This window comes from Camelus bactrianus, chromosome 7 (genome assembly GCF_048773025.1).
Source record: "Camelus bactrianus isolate YW-2024 breed Bactrian camel chromosome 7, ASM4877302v1, whole genome shotgun sequence".
NCBI classification, from domain to species: domain Eukaryota; kingdom Metazoa; phylum Chordata; class Mammalia; order Artiodactyla; family Camelidae; genus Camelus; species Camelus bactrianus.
Genome location: NC_133545.1, coordinates 37,166,045 through 37,187,531, shown reverse-complemented (window position 1 = coordinate 37,187,531; position 21,487 = coordinate 37,166,045). Strand labels below are relative to the sequence as shown.

At 44.7% G+C, this 21,487-nt stretch overlaps 1 long non-coding RNA gene across 1 annotated transcript in view; it reads left to right on the top strand.

Annotated features, from left to right (window-relative positions):
* The window catches only part of LOC141578253 (uncharacterized), a 91,029-nt gene that overhangs the window by 55,639 nt on the left and 13,903 nt on the right, over positions 1-21,487 (top strand). Inside the window, exon 2 of the long non-coding RNA XR_012508394.1 lies at positions 2,313-2,436. This is a non-coding gene — a long non-coding RNA (uncharacterized LOC141578253). The remainder of the gene's footprint in view (positions 1-2,312; positions 2,437-21,487) is intronic.

Here is a 21,487-nt window from a genome sequence, read left to right as displayed (position 1 = left end):
GGTGAAACTTCAAGAGCAAGAAACTAAATTAAGTGAGATTGATTCCCTTGCTTATATCATGTCCTAGAAAGGTCTCCCTGGCCACGTACTGGCCAGCTCTTCCTCTTCCCCTGGGCCACCTCCAGCCAAGGCTGGGTAGCTGTCCCTGGGTCGAGTCCTGAACAGAGGCTGCCTCTGAGGAGGCCCTCTGCAGGACTCCAAGTGCTGGGTATATGATGCCACACAGGCCGAAGGAGCAGGATAGTCACTGACCCCATGAAGAAGAATGAAGGGCTCCTGTCCCCACCTTGGGGGGGGGGGGGAGGGACAATGAAAGAGCACCTAAAAACAGTGGCCAATTTTGCGCTTCCTGATTTAAAATATATTTTTCGTTTTTTAAAAATGGAGCCTGGAAATGTTTCTCTTTCCAGACTTGAGTTTGTGCAGCAAGTCTGCTGACCACAAATGGGGCAGGTATAGAGGGAAATGTTTCCCACACTTTTCAAATCACTTTTGTGTGGTGCTTCTGGAAACATCTTACGGAGCTGCTTTCTCGTACAACACAGTCTGGGACATGGCAGGCGGCAGAAAAGTGTTTCCCAAACCTCTTCGTCTCAGCTTTCTGCAAGCACACATTGCAGCAGTGGCCCCATCACAAATACTGAACCTAGAAGTTTCCCCCAAAGACTCCGAAGTGAGCCTCCTCAGCACTGCCTCCCCCAGGGCCAGTTTCCCTGGGTTCTGTGCTGCAGGCAGGTTAAGCACAGGAAGGGGCTGGGGCTGCACCCAGCAGCGGAGCTGTTCATTCTCCTTTCCCCAGTAAAGTCGACCTTGGCTTCATCACTGCACAATCTAAATGGCTGGATACTGTTGTATTATTGCTGTTACCATCCACATTTTTACCTTAGAGAAAATGCTAAAAAATAAATGAGTCTTTATACAATGACAGGGATCTAATACACGTGAGTGTTTCTTCTTTTGAGAACCTGCTGGTGACATGTGCACGGCCAGGTCACTCACCAGTGTCATCGTGATCCATCAGCACATCCCCTCGCCGCCATGGCAGTGGAGCAGAATAAAGCCCTGTCAGCCAGGTGGCTCTCAAATCCACCCGGAAGCCTGTTGTGTAGCCCTGATGACAGTGTATTTCGCCGGACTCTGTGTCAGCACAGATCTGAGGCTAAGGTTTAGCTTTCCTTTGGAAACCAGACCAGGGAAGGGACCTTGGATTTGCCCCTTGATATCCAAGCCAGTGAGAAGTACTAATTCATGACAATGACACTGACTAGTGGTGATTGAGGAGATGGTGGCTGGGTGAACAATAGGGGGCCGGGTGATGTACTGTAACTCAGCTCCCATCATGTTCAATCAGCTGAGAGTGTCTTGGATCTGAGAGGTTGTACCTCTGGGCCTTGAGGGAAGTCTCCAGATTTCAGCACACTTGTGAATGACTCATGGTGCGCTCTGGCCAGCGGAAGCGTTAAAGATGATTTAGAGCAAGTGGGACTCGTTTGTGGTTACGTGGACATCTTTAAGTGTCCAATTGCCAGCTTTTCTGGGGCTTCAAAACCTATTGAGCTTGGAACAATGCCAGGCCCATACAAAACTGTCAATTTGGTTTTTGTTCCCCTCTCCCTGGCCCCTCGTAATGCTTCTTTCCCCTTCTGGGTTGCCCCTGCTCTTGGGCCCTAATATGCTCATGTTGTCCCCAAAGCTCCCCACCGGATAACATAACAGAATGGTAGACACCTTTAAGTGAGCATGATGCCGGGAGTTCCACACACAAAATCCTCACATAAGTTCTGCATTTTAACATGACAAAATTGAGTTACTTGCCCCCAAACCACAGCAATGGTGCAGGAAATGACACTGGAATGCAAGTTAATACTCCATCCTTCCTCACCCTCCCTTACGTTGCACTGTGCACATCTATCACCCTCCTTATCAGCTTTTCCCTCCCATCTATGTTTCATTCCTCCTCAGCTGAAAACTAAGCTTCCTATAACAGTGGTTCTCAAAGTGTGGTCCCACACTGACAATAGCATCACCCAGAATTAGATTCTTAGACCCCACTTAGGACCTACTAAATCAGAAACTAGGGGTAGGGCCCAGAGGTCTTTAGCAAAGCGCTCCAGATAAGCTTGGTGCACACCAGAGCATGAGGACCACAGGGCTGAAGGATTCAAACCAATGTGTAGCTGAGATTACTGAGCCGTGAAGCAATCAATTCTCCCCACCTTGTATGAGAAAATACCTGAGGCTCTAGAAGATTACAGTTGTCTCCATCTTTGGGGAGTATTCACAATTGTTGTCTTTGGTGTTTTGTCTTCTAGATCGAATCCATTCTCCACTCAAGTTCAGCAGGACCAACTTGGGCACTGACATCGACCTTTTCCAGTGACCCACACCAGCTACAGTTCTCAACCACTGCCTGGAGTATTGTGTCGCATCCTCCCAGTGAGTGAGATTATTTCATTTGCATTGACTTTCCCAGTGGTAAATTATTCAAAATAGCAACAACAACAAATAGCTTGAATGGAGACAGTAAAAGGAGGAGACAGTGAAGGGGGGAATGTTTATAGGCAACTGGTCAGATGGATTTCTTTTTATTATGGAAAAAATCACGTAAATGTACCATCTTAGCCATTTTTAAGTGCACAAGTCAGTGGCATTGAGAACATTCACAATGTTGTGCAATCATCACCACCATCCATCTCCAGAACTTTCTCATCTTCCCAAACTTTGTGCCCCGTAAACACTAACTCCCCATTCTACCTTCCCCCAGTTCCTGGCAGCCTCTCTTCTGTTTTCTGTCTCTATGAATCTGAGGTACTCTGGGCACCTCACATGAGTGGAATCATACAATATCTTTCCTTTTGTAACTGGCTTATTTCACATATTGTCCTCAAGGTTTAAATATACTACAGCTTGTGTCAGAGCTTCCTACCCTTTTAAGGCTGAATAATATTCCATTGTATGTATATATCGTTTACCCATTCCTCCATCCATGAACATTTGGGTTGCTTCCACCTTTTGGTTACTGTAATGCTGCTAACAACATTGGTGTACAAATATCTGTTTGAGTCTCTGCTTTCAATTCTTTTGAGTGTCACCCACAAGTTGAATTGCTGGATCATACAGTAATTCTATGTTTAATTTTTTGAGGAATTATTATACTGTTTTCTACAGTGGCTGCACCATTTTGCATTCTCACCAGCAATGCACAAGAGTTCCTATTTCTGTGCATCCTCACCAACACTTACATTTTTGTGTTGTTTTCTTATATTAGCCATCCTAATGGGTGTGATGTAGGATGGACTTTTTTAGGATGCTTCTCTCCACACTTCACCTAAAAGAAAATGTTTTCTAGTGCTCCAATGTGTTTCTTAGCATGTTAGACCGGAAGGTACCTAAATGATTGCCAAGTCTAGTAGCTTTCAAACTGTTTAAACAGCAGAACCTTCCCCGCCTCCCCCCAGTTCAGTCTTTTTGGGACTTTAAAATATAAAAGAGATCAAAGTAAAGATTCTCAGATTAATCCAAAGGCAGGAGTGAGCCCATCCCTTAGCCTCCTTCTCTACCCCCTCCCCCGTAGAGCTTGAGGCCAGAACTCAGCTTGAAAACCGCTGATCCAGCCCAGTGATAGGAGCAGGTGACAAAACTACAGTCTCTGTCTCAGTCCCACACGGGACTGCATGCTCTGTGAGAGCAGATACCGTCTGTCTGGGGCGGCTCCGTCTCAGCAGCAGCTAGCACGGTGTTTGTTACATGTAAGTGCTCTGTTCATCTGTGCATTGGATGCCTGGCCGAATGAACGAATGAATGAGACCGAATTTTAACTAGAGTCTAAAGCCAAAGCTGAAGCAAAAGCCATGACTGCTGAGTTTCATTCAGGGATCTCTCTATACACGTGGTTCTCAAACTTGGGCCTGGATCAGAGTCACATGGAGGGCTTGTTAAAATACAAATTTCTAGGAGATTCTGTATTAGTAGGTCTTGGGTGGGGCCTGAGGTTTTGCATTACTAACAAGTTCCAGCTGGCACAGGAACTTTGGGGTGGGCTTGGTGGGACGGGAAGAAACTAGAGACCCTGAGAAGAGGCAGCAGCTACCTATGTGGTCCTGGGGGAGCCCAGGCCCTGTGTGGCTCCGTCTTCCTATTTTTTTAAGATGAATCACAAATCTAAAATTTTTTACTTAAGTATAGTTGATTTACAATATTATATTAGTTTCAGTTGTATAACATAGTGATTCAGTACTTTTACAGATTATACTCCATTTAAAATTATTTTAAAATATTGGCTACATTCCCTGTGCTATACAATATATCCCTGTAGCTTAATTATTTTATGCATAATAGTTTGTACCTCTTAATCCCCTACCCCTGTCTTGCTCCTCCTTCTACCAGTTTGTTTTCTGGATCCGTGTCTGTTTCCGTTTTGCTATTATTCATTTGTTTATTTTTTTATAGTCCACATATAAGTGATAATATACAGTATTTGTCATTCTGTGACTTGTTTCACTAAGTATAATGCCCTCCAGGTCCATCCATGTTGTTGCAAATGGCAAAATTTCATTCTTTTTATGTCTGAGTAGTATTTCATAATATATATGTGTGTGTGTGTGTGTATACACACACAGATATACATACACACACACATACATACCACATCTTCTTTATCCATTCATCTATTGATGGACATTTAGGTTGCTTCCATATTTTGGCAATTGTAAATAATGCTGCTATGAACATTGGGGTAAATGTATCTTTTCGAGTTAGTGTTTTCATTTCCTTTGGATATACCCAGGGGTATAATTGCTGGATCATACAGTAGAGAAATCTAAATCTTTGTGTGAAATCCCTAAATTTTCTAATGAAAGCTTAATTTTTTGTAACCTGTGTAGGCCAAGTAGAATGTTCTGAGGGCTGAAGAGCGGCCCAAGCTCACCAGTTTGCAATCTTTGTTCTAAGGGAAGAGCAAGTCAAAGCGAATATTCAGTAATTCCCACAAAAGAAAATCCCATACAACTAAGGGTAAACATATATGAAAAGGATCCCAGGGGTAAGAACCAAGATGGTTCAGAGAAGAAAAATACTGGGGGGGAGAGAGGGGCTATTTGGCTGAGAACCGGACAAATTATCGGCATGGCCTGTCTGCATTAATCAAAACTGCCAGATAATTACCTCCCGACTTCAGAGAGCCTGTTAACTATTCATTTTCACAGTTGCATCCTAAATTTAGCTCTGACTTCTGATAACTGGGACTTTGCTTCGGGTCTATTCTCTGACCTGGTCCTGGCTAACATCCAACACTCCGACACCCTAGGGAGGTGCAGAAGAGACAACCTGAGTTGTGTTGCCCCACAGCTGGCCCTTCAGAGCCCCAGACAGAATGTGATCAGCCACCGCTTGCCTGTAGCTGGTGGGGACGGCAAGGGCTGGCCCACGGGACTACATAGACATTTTGGAGCTAGGTACACATGTACTTAGTCCATACTCCTAGTTCTAATTTAATTCTCCACAAATAGTTCTTATTTTAGGGAAGAGGTCATTGGAGTTCAAAGAGGTTAAATGACTTGGCCAGGGCCACCCAGCCAGGAAGTAGTAACACTGGGATTTTTACTTGGGTCTCCTATGTTACGTCCACTCTTTCTTCTACATCCTAATGGGCTGTTGAAGTTAAATCAACCCAAGTTACCTCCTTACTAAAATACTCTCAATAACTCCCTGGTATAGTGTCTTAAAAACAAAACAAAATACAAAGTAAGGGCATTCAAGGCTAGCCAGTTTCAGTCTCGGCTCTCCCACTCACTAACATGCAAACTCACGCAGGTGACTCTGCCGCCCTGCTCTTGGGTCTTCTCTCCTGTGAAGTGGCGATTCCATCTACTCAGAAAGTGCCATGAAGAATATATTCGTTGCATAAAAAGAATCTAACCCAGCACCTGGCACAGATAAAGCACTCAATAAATGGGATTTTCCCTTTCCCAATTGGAAGATTGGGCAGTTTCCTTAATATGTACTGGGTAGTCCACACACACATCCCCTCCTGTGATACTGGTCATTTGGTTGAGTTGCCAAAGGTGAGAGCCTCTGCTGCACCCTCCAAGTGCAGAGGCCCCAGCTTCTTGCCCTCACCCTCAGAAATATTGTAGATGTCAGTCACCCCCAGGAATGCCTTCCACAGAACACAGCTCTACTTGATACTAGTAGTTCTTATAAGCCTGAGTTAAACAAAGCTAAACAGATTTTTTTTTCCTGCAGATCGTTTCAGAGCTTTTAAAACACTAATACGCTTTATGATACTCCAAAGAGAACAGTATACAGCCTTACCCAAATTTATTTAACTACAATGCCTTGTTTTTCCACTGAGAATCTTGCCAAATAAATGTCTTTTAAAAAGTACATGCTGGGAAATCCTGGCCAGACACTTAACCTGACTCTAGTTCATTCCCATCACCAGCCTGAAGTGATGCCTGCAGCTCTGCTAAGACTAGACCAGGGCTGCCCACCAGTGGACTTTCCCAATGTCCCCTCATTTAAATGTATAATGGCTTTCTCTTCGGTGTGTGTAGCATCCACTAACACTCAGGCTAGTGAGGTTTGAATATACATTTCAGAGCCGCTGGCCCAAGCTCTAATAGAACTAGGACTAGCGCTTAGAGATTTGGGGCCACTTCCGGGTAGAAGTAGATAATAGGGAGGCAGAGCCACCTAGAGGAGACTTGTGTTACTGCACTAGGAGAGCAGCTAGGAGCCCATGAACATAGGGACTGGAGGATGCAACACAGTGCCTAGTGGAAATGGTTCTATCCTCTCTTTGCTTCATATGGAATTTTCACAATGAGAGCAGGGTTTTCACAGGTGGGCCTTTTATTTTTGTTTGATGGGGGTGAGTAGAGAGATGTGATCTTGGCCAACAATTTATGTTATGACAAAATGTGTGTTGGAACAGAGGGGATTTCATGCAGATGTTTCCTCTGCAGGGTTGAATGTTCATTAAAGTATGCACAAAAGTGGACCCATTTTCAGTCACTCCGTATCAACTGCAATGTAACTGTGAGATTGTTTTCACCCTGACAATGAGATGTTCCAATCAGTTTACAGAACATTCCACACAAAACGTTTGAGGGCTCCTCATTATAGCAACTAAAGCTTCAAAGTGATTTCCTAGATTTGTCTTTAGTATTTTGAAAAATAGCCCTTTTCCCAAAAAAAGCCTGATGGACCACATTTTGTGATAAAAGCAAAAGAAACATGTTAATGCACTTAGTAACAGATGGGCACAAATGTGTTCAGGCTGATGGGAAAGTTCTTATCAGACCTCTCAGGGCAGGCGAGGGAGGTGAGTCATGTGCTGGGACAGATCATTCCCAGCTCCTCTTGTGTGCAAGGAGTGAGAGTCATTCCTTCACCCAACATCCAACACGGTTTCCTACAAGCCTGTTATATCCCAGACATTATGGTAGGTGCAGTGGATAGCCTGGTGAGGACAACAGATGTGGCCCCTTGTCATTGTGGTACTCCCACCAACCCACGGAAGTGGGAGCAACATTTCCAAGTAGGAACAATCTCAAAGATCATCCTCTGAGAGATTCTAATTAAGAGATGTTTCCACATTTAAAGTGGAATTTTCCAACAAGAAATAAAGAGAGGCCATTTGCATTTTGCTAGGTAGGATAGTTGTGCCTAAAGTACATGTTAATTTGTCTTTTCCAACCATTCATTGGTGTTAGTGCCCTTATGAACACTTTCCATCTGAAAATCTTTATGGAGAAACTTTGGTCTATTTCTACAGGAACGTACTATCTAAGCAATCTGTCCATTAAGACAAGCTTCAATTATCTTGATGATTGATAGTTCATAATTAGATAAGCTAATGAAAGCTTTATAATCTGAAAATTCAAATATTAAGAACCCCAAAATGATGCTTATCATTTTGTATTTTTTATTGAAGTATAGTTGATTTACAATGTTGTGTTAGTTTCTGATGGATAGCAAAGCAATTCAGTTATAGATAAATATATTCTTCTTATTTTTTCCATTATGATTTATTACAAGATATTGACTATAGTTCTCTGTGCTATACAATAGGACCTTGTTTTTATCTATTTTATATATAGTAGTTTGTATCTGCTAATCCCAAACTCCTAATTTATCCCTCCCCTACCCCCTTTCCCCTTTGGTAACCATAAGTTTGTTTTCTATGTCTGTGAGTCTGTTTCTATTTTGTAAATAAGTTCTTTTGTGTCGTATTTTAGATTCCACATGTAAGTGATATTATTTGGTTTTGTCTTTGTCTGACTTACATCACTTAATACAATAATCTCTAGGTCTATCCATGTTGCTGCAAATGGCATTATTTCATTTTTATGGCTGAGTAGTATTCCATTATATAAATATACCACAACTTCTATATCTAGTCATCTGTCAATGGACATTTAGGTTGTTTCTATGTCTTGGCTGCTGTAAATAGTGCTGCTATGAACATTAGGGTGCATGTATCTTTTTGAATTATAGTTTTCTCCAGGTATATGCCCAGGAGTGGGATTTCTGGATCATATGGCAACTCTATTTATGGGAACCTCGATTCTGTTTTCCATAGTGGCTGCACCAATTTGCATTGCCACCAACAGTGTTAGGAGGGTTCCTTTTTCTCCACACCCTCTGCAGATGCTTATCATTTTGAATGCTCTTGGATCACTTTTTGCCTTGTTTTTCTTTCTTCTTTTACATCTTTTTTTTTTGTTTCTGCTGTTATGTTTTTTATTTTTCTCTATAAGTTTCTTAGTCCTTTAAGGAATAAATAAATAAGTTTTAATAATAAAACCTTCTGTGGAAAAGAGGAGCTTACTTATATTATTTTTATAATAGCTAGCTAAATAATCTACAAAATAGTCTTGAATGCCAGCATCCCCAAGAGACCGGATCAATAATAACTCAGATAAAATCAAATGAAATCCGAAAAGAATACTCAGATCCCTAAACTCAAAATATCACTTACTCTTGCAAGTGAAAAAGTAACGTGGTTCTTAATGACAAAAGCCATAAAACCCACAAGATGTGATTTTGGCTATAACACAAGAAAATTGCAGAAGACAAGAGACTTTCTGGAGAAAAGAATATTCAAGTCTAAATATCTCACACCCTTTGTAAGTGGAAATCACATTAGTGGTTACCTCGAGGCTGGGAACATAGTCTGGGAAGGGTCATGAGGAAAACTTCTGGAATTCTGGGATGTCCTGTATCTCCACCTGGGTGGTAGTTACACAAGTGATCATTTATGTTAAAGTTATCCAGCTGTACACTAAGATTGGTGTGTTTGACACACTTTACTATGGTAGACCTTGATCAAATTTATAGTAATTAAATTATTCTGATACACCTTGATTGAGTTAAATGTGCTTTACTATGTTATACCTTGATACATATTCAAGCAATACATATGTGCATAGAATTTTTATTTCAGAAATTTCACTGAATCTTAATATAACCCAAAGTGAAATTTTAAAAGGGTTAAACTTCATTCACTATACTCTACATATACCCTTTTTCCCAAAGGAAATGGATATATATATATAATTTTAAAATGTCCACCTAGAGTAAGGATTAAAACCAAAACATGTCCTGCTTGGAAAGAATCAGCACATCTTGACCTGAAACAAGGGGCCCTGGGTTTCCCTGGCCTCCTCACACACAGGCCAGAACTCTGCTCTCCAGTGAGCGCACCAGGCTGGTCATGAGCCCTCCGGGAGTTGAGCTCTGGGGGGCTCTTCTCAGGAAGCAGGGAGACAGCTGGAGCTATGGAAGAAGCAGGTGTCCTGACAAGCCGAGGTCCAAGCAAGCAGCCCTGCCTGTTTAAGAACACAGAGAGGCCTTACTCAGCTGCTTGGACACGAGAGTGCCCCAGGAGCCGGGAGCTGCGAGGGAGAGAGAGGCCGCTTCCCCAGGCCCGCAAGAGGCACAGCTGCCTGTGCGTTCTTTACTGCTGACCTACCCTCCTACGTCATCGCAGCAACCAACTGCTTGACTTTCAGCGGATTCGTGGAGGAATATGCATGTCTTGAAAATATGTATATATGTTATACATATATAAAATGTTATAAACATTAAACAGAAGAATACCAAAGCCTGGGGGTGCAGTGCGTGGTGATTCTTAGTGAGGGAGCCCTCCGTTCAAGTCAAAGGAGCCAGCACTGACAACCCGCCACACACTCGATGCCACGTGTTGGGCAGAGTCCTGGGGAAACAGAGACCCACAGAAACACGGATTCGGTGTGGAAGGCAGGCCAGCAAACGAACCATTGCCAGCCGTGCCGCCTAGATCACAGGTGGGTGCAAAGTGCTGACAGAACTATAAGGTGCGGGAGGCTCAGTCCGTCCAGGCGAGTTAGGGAGGCTCTAGAGAGGAAATCATTTCCAGCTGGGTCTTGATAAGGCCTCGTGTTGTAGGAAATCCTAACATATTCTAACATAAGATATGATGAAGAAAGTAAAAATGTCCCCCAGAGTCCCGCTACCCAGGGCAGTCACTGTGAGCCTCTTATGGCCCATCCCCCCTTCCAGATCTCTCTGTCCAGCCAACGTTCATCAACCCCATTTGCTGGCACTTTGCTAAAGTTTCATCACAGTCTCATTTTTTCCACACAGCAAACCTAGATAGCAGGTAGAACTGGAGAGAGTGGTACTGATGTGGGGACTGGCATGAGTGTCAATTCTGGTTTACTGGCAAGGAGATGGGGAGGTTCAAGGAAGAGAATTAACTTGCTTGGGTTGCCCCAGCTGGTAAATAGCAGAACTGACCACCTGGTCTGTCTGACTGCAGAGCCCAGGCTCCTTACAATCTCAGAGGATGGGTCCTGTTCCCAGCTCCAGCCAGGAGTCCAGGGTGATCCGGAACGTGAGGGTGGGGAGGAGCAGGTGGTGAGTGGCAGGAAGTGAAGCTGGGTGCAGAAAACACTGAGTGCTTTGCTGAGAAGTTTGGACTTCAGCCTGAAAATAATGAAGTGTCCTCTACGATTCTTAAGAATGAAAGTAATGAGATCTGTTTTGTGTTCTGGGAAGATTCTGCTGGCAGCCATGTGCATGTTGGGGCATAACCTGCAGCAAGATGAGTGTTACAAGGAAATCCATGTGTGGAATGAGATGATCCTCAACCAGAACAGCAGGCTTGGGGAAGAAGAACCAAGGAACCCATCAGGTGGAATCACTGAGTGGAAGGATGTGGGGGACAAGTCAGAAAGAGGAAATCAAGGAGGACTCTAAGCTGGAGTCCAAGTCTCAGTGGCCAAGGGGGTTCTGTTCATGAGGACCCTTCCTGTGCTGAGCACTGTGCTGGATACTAGAGCACAAAGATGAATTAAGACCTACCTAGTTCATAATTGGGACTCTTGAATGGACCCATGGCATCACCCTTACTCCACATCCCCTTTGGTGGAAAAGACAGAAACAATGAGACCCACGTGTACACATCAACCTGACACAAACCTGTCATTTGAGACGAACATGCCACAGACTTTCAAAAGCAGCCTTTCTTGGGGGTCTGAAGCTAGAAGGTTGGACTAAGGTTGATTTTTAATTATTTACAAAAATATCTAGATGCTGTGATGAATTGCAGTGGAGGAAGAAACCATTTGTTTCCATTTTTTTTAATGCCATCAACATGAACTTGAAGTTCTCATTCCTAGATCTTGGTGCCACACAGGGCCACATTCAATCAGATTCTCTTCCAGGGTTATTATTTTAAACTCATCCAGACTTGAGCTCTTTGTGTTATTAGAAAAAAAAATCTGAGACATACCTTTGGCAGAATTGAATAGTGGTATTAGTGCAATTAAATCTAATGGAAGAAGATTTGATAAGCTCTGATCTTTTATAGATAGTGACTTAGCCCCATTGGAGTGGAACTCCCCATAACTGAAACAGCTTTCAGCCTTTGGATATCTCCTGGTATCATGAATGTACATAGTGGGAATTTTGAACCACAAACTCAGGTGAAGAAGAATAGTGCTTTCATTATCCTACCACTTCCCTTGATTTCTGACTCTCACCCCTTTCCCACTGTCTTGGCTGAACACTGAGCATCAGTCTCTCTAGGGGTTTCTAACCCCCTGCCCGCTCCCTCCCCTGGGCCTGTATGGGAATCTCAGTGGGACAGGGCAGCCATGTGTTCCTTGCCCACTGTCCTCCGGGCTCATGCTGCCCCACAGTTGGCCCTGTCCATGTGGCGTTGGGGTGTGGAATTTCCAAACTAAACCCCTACAGACCGAAAGTGACTTGCAGAGGTTTTGTTTTTGGTTTTGGCCCACATGCTGATTTTTTTTTTTTTTTTAATCAGGACATTTCACATGTTTTTTCTTGCGGTCAGTACCTGGAAAGGAGAGAAAAGGGTGCAGAACTGGGCAGAGGGAAGAGCGGTGCTACCAGGCAGGCTCAACGGCGGTCTCAGCCGACCCGAGGAGGAGCTCAGAGGCTGCAGGGCCCTTTGGATGTGATGAAGGCAGCCAGGCCTTATTCTCCTCATGGACCAATCACTGGCTGTGGCTGCCCCCAGAAAGGAGCACAGCTTTGGGCTGGGTGGCTCTCTTCAGCTGAGGGCAGCCCCTGGCAGCTGGGGAATCGGTTCCTCCATCTGACGGGGGATCTGGGTGGTGTGTGGCAGCATCAACTGTAGCACCCACGGCGGGGAGAATCAGCAGGCCAAGAGGGGTGTCGCAAGCCCCTCTACTCTACACCCTGTTCCTGATCCTCATGGGCGTATACATACACCTACAGTGGAATGTTATTCAGCCATAAAAAAAAGAAAGAAAGAAATCCTACCATTCGCAGCAACATGGATGGACCTTGAAGGCATCATGCTAAGTGAAATACATCAGACAGAGAAAGACAAATACTGTATGATCTCACTCATCTGTAGGATCTTAAAAAAAAAAAACAAAAAACCTCATAGAAAAAAGAGATCAGATTTGTGGTTACCAGAGAGGCAGGAAATTGGGATGGAGGAGTTGAATAAAGTTGGTCAAAAGGTACAAACTACCAGTTATAAGTATGTCCTGGGGATGTAACCTACAGCATGATGACAATAGTTCATAATATTGTATATTGGAAAGTTGGAAAGAGTAGATCTTAAAAGTTAACCACATGGGGAGAAATTATGTTGTACACCTGAAACTAATGTAATGTTATATGTCAATTATATCTCAATGAAAGAAAAATAATTTTTTTGAATGCCAAGTCAGCTCTCTGAGTGTCTGGCCAATTCCCCAACTCGCAGCCCTGTAGTGTAGCATCTTTCTGCCTATTAAGTGGCTGTACCCACAGCACCGAGCAAGCTGGTCACACCTTCCTGTTCTCAGTGTACTTTCGGCTTGTGCAGGTCTGTTTGGCTGATTCATGATTCTCTTTATCTACCCTAGAGCGTATTATGTAGAGAAAATGCATGCCTATAATTTATAGAAAGATATGTATTTAGTAAACAGAGGAGCCTGATACCCATGTCAAAAAATATATGTCCACATGATTCAGCCACACCGAAGCTATGATGTGAAGACAGGGTTGGTGGTTGGCCTGGGAGCTCCGTGCGGTGAGAGGGCAGTGTCTGTCCGTAAGCTGGGTACCACAGGCTATGTCTCAGTCAGAAATTGCTCGCAATGAATCTGGACTCAGAATCCTTACATTTTTGTGAACTAGTTTGCATGAAATGAGCAAAACCTCAAGGAAATGCTGAGCCTGGGCAATGGACTTGAGGAAGGGGAAGATGAGCACTGAGATGCTGTCTGCGGGACGGGAGGCCTCCCAGCAAGGACCCTCTTGAGGGTTCCCAGGGGCCCAGGACTCAGGCCAGGAGGGAGAGTCAGGACACTTAAGGAATTGGACTGGTGGTAGGAACACATTTGCTTTTTTCCAAACTCTGAGAGAGAAAAACCATCCTCCCTGCCTTCCAGAAGCTCCTAGAAAATGGAGCATAGGCAGCAAGGGCTTCCCCACAGGCTGGAAAGGTTGGGAGGAAAAGTGGAGAAAGTGACAGACTGGGCTTAGGGGAGCGAGGACTGGAGGATGATTTTCAGAGAAGGTGACACCTGCAGTGGGCTTTAGAGGATGAGAGGGTTTCACCAAGCGGAGGGTGCCTTCATGGCCTAGGACAGAGGGGAACCACTGTGATCTCAGAACACCTGTGGTGCCTTCATCTCCCCTGTGCGGGACAGAATGAGGAACAGAAAGAGGTGGATTGTGGAGAAGTGTCCTTCACAAGATTCTTAAGTCTCCACTCTTCCCTAATATGGCCCCCATCAAATACAGATGTGAGACCAGCTCTAAAAAAGGAAGGCATTGTCTTCCTCTGCAAACCTAATTTCAACGCACAAGGCGACCACTCAGATGTACGATGGAGATTGCCCCAGCCAGCGAGTCAGCTGCCTGCCACTTGCCCTTAGAAAATGAAGACACAGACAGCTTTCTAGGAAGACAAAATTGTATTGACTTAGTCAGTTTTCGTTTCCCTCCAGCTCACCAAATTTATATTAACTGTTATCGGGTGACCCGATTAACCTCTCTGTGCCTTGAATCAATTACTCTTGCCATGTTCTTCATGATGAGGGAAGAGTCTGTTCAAGAAATGTATTTTGAGTACCTACACTGTACCAGACATTGTCAGAGAGCTGAAGATTCAAAGATGAAAAACAGGCTCATCAGAGGACTAAAATTGCAGAGAGGAGAGCCACCCATCACCTGCAGTGATGGAACTGTGTTGCATGGAAAATAAAAACGTGGACATACAGGAGTTGTCCTGATACACACACGGTCCACAGAGCCCACAGCCCCTGAAGTGGGACAGACAATAGGCCTCATGAAGAAGCAGCACATGCACCTCCTCCAGAGAGGCTCCTCAGAGCGCTGTCCCCTGCGGAGGGGGGGCTATGACCAAAGAACTGCTTTGGGGTGTCCACTGGGAATGCTTTCAGCTCTACCGTATGTTTGAAATTTCTTATTTAGCAAAAGGGTTAGAGAGAAGAATGCTCTTTTAAATCTGTGCCTCTCAGAATTTAGTATGCATAAGACCCACCCAGGGATCTTGGTAATGGGGTGAAGACCCAGGATGCTTTCCATCAGACCTGTGGGGGTTCCCTTGTGACCTCACATACAGATCTTCCCAGGCGCTCTCCAGGGGAAAAAATTATTCTACAGGGCCTGATGTCATTGGACAGCAAGGAGAAGAGAAGAAAGGGAGCAGGTCAGCTTGATTAGCTTTTATACAGGACCCTACCAGCCAAGGTCTTGAATGGTGGATCTCCCTTCTGGGACCTCAAGGGGCGCTCCAGTGTAAAGGTTAAAAAGCCCCAGATATGGAGCTGAGCATTCCATCTCTGCTAGCGACACCCACTGTGACCACAGCCCTGGCAGCCAAGCCAAAGATGACGATCCCACCAGTCAGGGGCTGTCCTCCCATCTCTGCCCCAAGACACCCAGCAGCAGCTTGGTTTTATTTGTCCAAATCCATGTTCCGCTACAGATAACAAATTCAACCAGAAGGTCAAGATGAATTACTGGTAATCTTTGCAGCTCTGAGGATGAGCCTTGTCCCATTGAACACACTCTGGTAGTCAGGTTGCAGCAACTGGGAACTCTGGCCTGTCCCCCGACCTGCCACAGTACTGATTGTATGCTTATGGTGGGGGGTGGAAAACAGAACAACCTTCTCACCAAGAAGACACTGCCCTTCAAAGGCTGCATGGCCCAAACCCACAACTGAAATGGATGAAAAGTCACATCCAGGGCCAGAAAGCCCCCGTATTGCCAAGCCAAACACAACTCTCAGCAACTAAGCCCACAGCCACATCCTCCGTGAAACCCAAGTTATGGAGAAAAAGTAGAGACCCTCTCTCCAGTGAGGTATCAACCTTCCAGGGCCCGAAAAGTGGTCTGAAGGGGTGGCACCTTCCCACACCCTGGGAGAGAGGAGAGAGCTCCTATTCTGGCATGAATTGAATGAATGAGTGAGTGGGTGGGTGATATTCACTGATCTCTGAGCCAGGCACTGAGAAGGGCTCTTCCACACTTCACGTCAGTAAGTCCTCACAGCAAGGTACATGTATTAACACGCCAGATGAGGCCTGGGAGACCAGCCAGCCTGCGCAAGGTCACAGGCACAGGGATAAAGGGCACATGACTCTACAGGATGAGCTGAGGGCCCTGGGTCAAGAGGATACTCAGAAGCCCAGAGTCATGGCCTAGGGCCACCCACCTTCTGGAGCTGAGCCACATAGGAAAACAGGAGAAGCCCACAGACACAGCCCGAAACCTGAAGAAACAAGAGGTCTGGGGTGAGGGAGGGCTGTTTTCAGGATTGTCCAGCTGGCTCTGGGCCAGTGACAGGGCAGCAGGAAGGGGGTGGGGGTGGAGGAGAATGTTGTCAGAAGTGTGCGAGGGGCATGTAGTGGGTGTGGGAACCTGGGAGGGAGGAAGGCTTGTGGGGGCATGTTGAGGAGCGTCAGGGCATACCGGAGTATGGGAGGTGGAGGGTGTGAGGAGTGTGTGGGAAGCGCGTAGGGGGGATGAGGGGATGGGGGTGTCAAAGCAGACAGTAGGCTGAGTCCACCGCTGCTCTCCTCATCATTCTCCCCCTAAGGGCTGCTGCTTTGCCACACAGATTCAGCCCTGGCACTTCTTGCCTGTGAGATGCCTGTGTCCAACTGTGGATCCGCTAGGCACTGGCGCCACCTAGTGCTGGCAACATTTTACCAGCCATTTTACCAAAGCTTGTGTCTACAGTCACCAACGTTCACTGATGAGTCTTGGAATCCTAGAGCTCAGAGATTTGTCCAAGGGTAGGGCAGAAGTGGACTCAAAACTCATTCTCCCAATCACCAGTCCTAGGGTCCATCCGGAGAAACTTGTTTCTCAACTTGCATGGGCTGCCACACACAAGACAGCCACCTTCACGTGCAAGATAAGTGCTGTCGCACTGACACCACACTCCCTCCCTCGCTAGCTGTGCTTACCTTCTCCCTTACTAAAAATTTATCCACAGGTTGTGTTTTAAAAGAAATAGAATTTGAAAGAAAGTAAAACTTCTGACAATATCAGAACTCACAAACTATAATTTGCAATTGACACAAATAACGTTTCAGCAGTAAGATTGCTCCCTGTGGGCTCAGCAAATCTAAAAGTCTGCCAATTATGCACAGACCCTGGAAATCCTAATTTTACCCTCTTTGTGTCTTATTCTGGGAAGATGAAGGGGAAACATGTAAGGGAACAGTTACTGTACAGATATCTTTGCCTGTGTGCCCATTTATTAAGCAAGTGAATCATCCACAGACTTTGGACTTTAGCTGTCACTGAGGACAATTGCTAATGGCCCAGCTCACAGTTGAGCAGGTGGTCTGGGAGGAGGAAGGTCCTTACTGTGTGCCCTGTGGCCCTCATCCATAGTGAGGAACCTCAGAGAACAGACTTGGAGGACTTGTCTTAGAAGTGGTCATCTGACAGTCACCCTTTCCTTGGGAAAGTAAACTGTGATTCCCAGTGGGTCAGCACATCGCTCCTTCTATGGAAGCAGATAGCTTGAACCCAGGCAGGAAAACCAGGCTTTGCTGCTGATACAGTGTTCATGCTGGAGAGGCCAGAGGGCTCTCTCCCCAGGGCTCAGCAATTCACTTAGTCTGCAAAGCCAGCTCCTCCAAGACATTTTCCCTGTTCACCCCACACGAGGCACAGTCACCATCCCTGCCCCTGTTCTCCCACAGCACCTTGTCATAATATTAAAACAAAATAAAACCTGCCATCTAAACCTTTGGGTGGCTTTCCATTACTGTTAGGATAAAAACCAAAGTCATCTACAGACCCTGCCTGGTCTGGCCTTGCTCACCTCCCAGCTCCTCCCTCACACCACACCCCCTTGTGCTTCTCTCTCCAGCTTCACCAGCCTTCTCTCAGCCTGTGGTTCTGCCTCCACAGGGTCATCATACACACTGTGCCCTCTCACTGAATGCTTTTCCCTCCTCTCCACTGAGTCACATCTTGCTCCTTGGGGAAGCCTTCGCCAACCTCCTTGTTTGGCCAAATCTCCCCATTAGAGGTTCTTTGGGCACCCTAATGGCACATGTTCTAATTTGACCAGTGTCTGTCTCCCCGACAGGGCAGCAAGCTCCATGTTGGATTTTTATCTTATACCCTCCAGTTGCTATAGTAATGGTGACAACAACCACCATTTAAAAGACTTCTGCCAAGAGTTGGCAGATTGCAGATAATAATAGTAATGCAAGCACAGCAAATGGCAAGTGGCCGTGACACTTCGGCTCCTCATGAGAGCGAGTCCTCAGCCACATTATTGGATTAAAGTTAAGACAATCTAATCAGATCTGACAAGAAGGCAGCCAGAAAGAGCCAGAAAGTATCAGGTATTGGTGATATTTTAACAACAAGGATAAGTAAGACAGAAACTGCTCCTGAGCTCTAAAGAGATTATACTGTTGAGCTTGAAAAAGCAAAGCGCAGAACACAGAGTAATAATACTCAACCACTCATAAAACAGAAGGGGAACGCTCTCTGTATTGGCTTGTCTGTGCATTTTAAAAACAATGTTGGAAGGATACACCAGACATGAACAGCAGTGGTAATTTGGTTAGAAGAGCAAGAACTAAGGAGACTGACAGAGAAGGAAGGAGACAGTTCAGTGTTCTACTTAGAATTTTTGAAATTTGAACCATGTGAATGTATTATTCCTCAAAAAAGTAAAAATAATATTTTAATGACCTTTTTCACAGGACCTTTTCCGAGCACTTTTGAACTATGTTCTACAAAAAAAAAAAAAAAAAAAAGCCTCCGCTTGGAGTCTACCCTGCTGGTCTACAAGATCCATTTAAAAAGCCAATTAGATCTGCTTCATTCCTAATGCTTTTTTTTAACCTCCAAAAATCTATTCTTCAGAGCATATCTAAATGTGGCAATGGAAAGAAAAGGAGGGAGAATGGGAGGAAAGCAGGGTAGAAAAGTTTCAGTGGGTGCCTCTTGCTTCCAATCCAGAGAGACACCAATTTGCTCCCCCCTAAACTTACCCCCACCCCCCACCTCCACTATCTGTGGGAACTTTTACCTCTGAGTATTTGGCAAAGATTTTGCCACCTCCTTCTAGACAGCACACAGGTCACTGGATTAGAAATATCACCTCGGACAACATATCCCATCCCAGCCCTCCTGGGAGTATCTGCTTCACCGACAGGCAAGCCTCACACGTCCACTTTAACAGCATTTGTAATACTGTCCTGGGAAGTGACTTAAAAAGAAAATACACTGAGATTAGAAGTCTTATGAAATCCCCAGGCAAATTCTGGTCTCTGGTCCAGCATGAGGAGCTTGAAAGTCTTGCCCACTTGCCAAAGCAGGATCTGACCTTGAGCCTACAGAGTGGCTCCCCGCCTCTAAAGGATTCCCAAGGTCTCCAAGAGATTCTAAATGGGGTCAACAAGTCCAGGACCAATGGAACTTATGTTCAATGTCCTAAAAGTTACAATCTTAACCCAAAAGAGATCCTCCATTTCATCATTCTCTTTGTCCTTCTAAGTCACTACTGTGACTCTCTTTTTGAATAGATGTCTGAATCTCTGTTTAGATATCTTGCCATCTTTTCTGTGGCTCACAGTGTTCTTTAAAAAGTGTGTTTAAATTCCTTTTCATGCTTTAATGTCTGTTTCCTTGTGGTACAAGGCCCTCCCTTCCCTGTGGATCCCAAAGCAGGTCCTGGAAGGAAGAAAACCCACAAAGTTGACACATTAAGAACTGAGGGATATGCTCAATGTCATTTGTCATAAGGGAAATGCAAACAAAAACCACTCTGCACCCACTAGGGTGGCCATGATCAAATATGTAGACAGTAAGAAGGGTTGGTGAGGATGTGGAGAAATGGGAGACCTCATGCCCTGTTGGTGGGAATGAAGAAGGATGCAGCCACTGTGGGAAACAGTTTGGCCGTTTCTCAAAAAGGTAACATAAAATTACCATGTGATTCTGCAATTTCCACTCCTAGGTATACATCCAAAGGAACTTAAAACACATGTTCAAGCCAAAATTTGTGCATAAAAGTTCATAGTAGCTCTATTCACAATCGTTAAAAGGTAGAAACAATCTAGATGCCAGAGAGGCCTCTCAGCTGAGTAATGTTAAAGGAAACACTACTCATGACACTTGTTAAAACAGTAAGGCAGACTTTGAGACCATCGAGATAGGTATAGGAACTACTGCAGTGGGGTTTTGCAGTAGGAGAGAGAGATTGTGCTCAACTCTGAACATAACAAGAAAAAGTGGGGATTTTTTTAACTTTTTTTATTGAGTTATAGTCACTTTACAATGTTGTGTCAAATTCCAGTGTAGAGCACAATTTTTCAGTTATACATGAACATACATATATTCATTGTCACATTTTTTTTTTTGCTGTGAGTTACCACAAGATCTTGTATATATTTCCCTGTGCTATACAGCATAATCTTGTTTATCTATTCTGCATATGCTTGTCAGTATCTACAAATTTTGAACTCCCAGTCTATCCCTTCCCACCCCACCCCCCTTTGGCAACCATAAGTTTGTATTTTATGTCTATAAGTCTGTTTCTGTTTTGTATTTATGTTCTTTTTTTTTTTTAGATTCCACATATGAGCAACATCATATGTTGTTTTTCTTTCTCTTTCTGGCTTACTTCACTTAGAATGACATTCTCCAGGAACATCCATGTTGCTGCAAATGGCATTATGTTGTCATTTTTATGGCTGAATAGTATTCCATTGTATAAATACACCACATCTTCTTTATGCAGTCATCTGTTGATGGACATTTAGGCTGTTTCCATGTCTTGGCTATTGTAAATAGTGCTGCTATGAACATTGGGGTGAAGGTGTCTTTTTGAAGTAGGGTTCCTTCTGGATATATGCCCAGGAGCGGGATTCCTGGATCATATGGTAAGTCTATTCCTCGTCTTTTGAGGAATCTCCATACTGTTTTCCACAGTGGCTGCACCAAAGAAAAGGTGGGGATTTAAGGAGCCAGGTGAGGGGTCAGTGGATGGAAAATTACTAAGAGGAAATATCAGGGGTATGAGAGGGATTCTGACTAAACTGACCTAGCAGGATTCTTGCTGAAGGCAGACCAGGTGGTCAGTCATCACCTGGGCATGGTGGAGGATGAGGACCAGGTCAGATATTGAGTTGAGGGGGAGGTTCTGGCTCAACCAAGTTAGTAGGATTCTTGCTAAAATTGGATAATGCAGACACACATGGAAGCCCAAAACTCAAGGCCTATTTGGGAAGAAGGCTCAGAGGAGCCTGATGGAAGTTTGGTCAAGGAGAGACTGTCAGAAAACCATCAGCTGAACCTCTGTACCAGACTCTGAAAAAATATCAGGGGGAAATGCAGAATAGGAGGCAAGGGCACAGCTGGACAAATCAAAGGAGCTGTCATAACTAGGACTGCTGGCAGGGATTCTCTGCCCTGAACCCACATCGAAATCCCCTGCAGAACT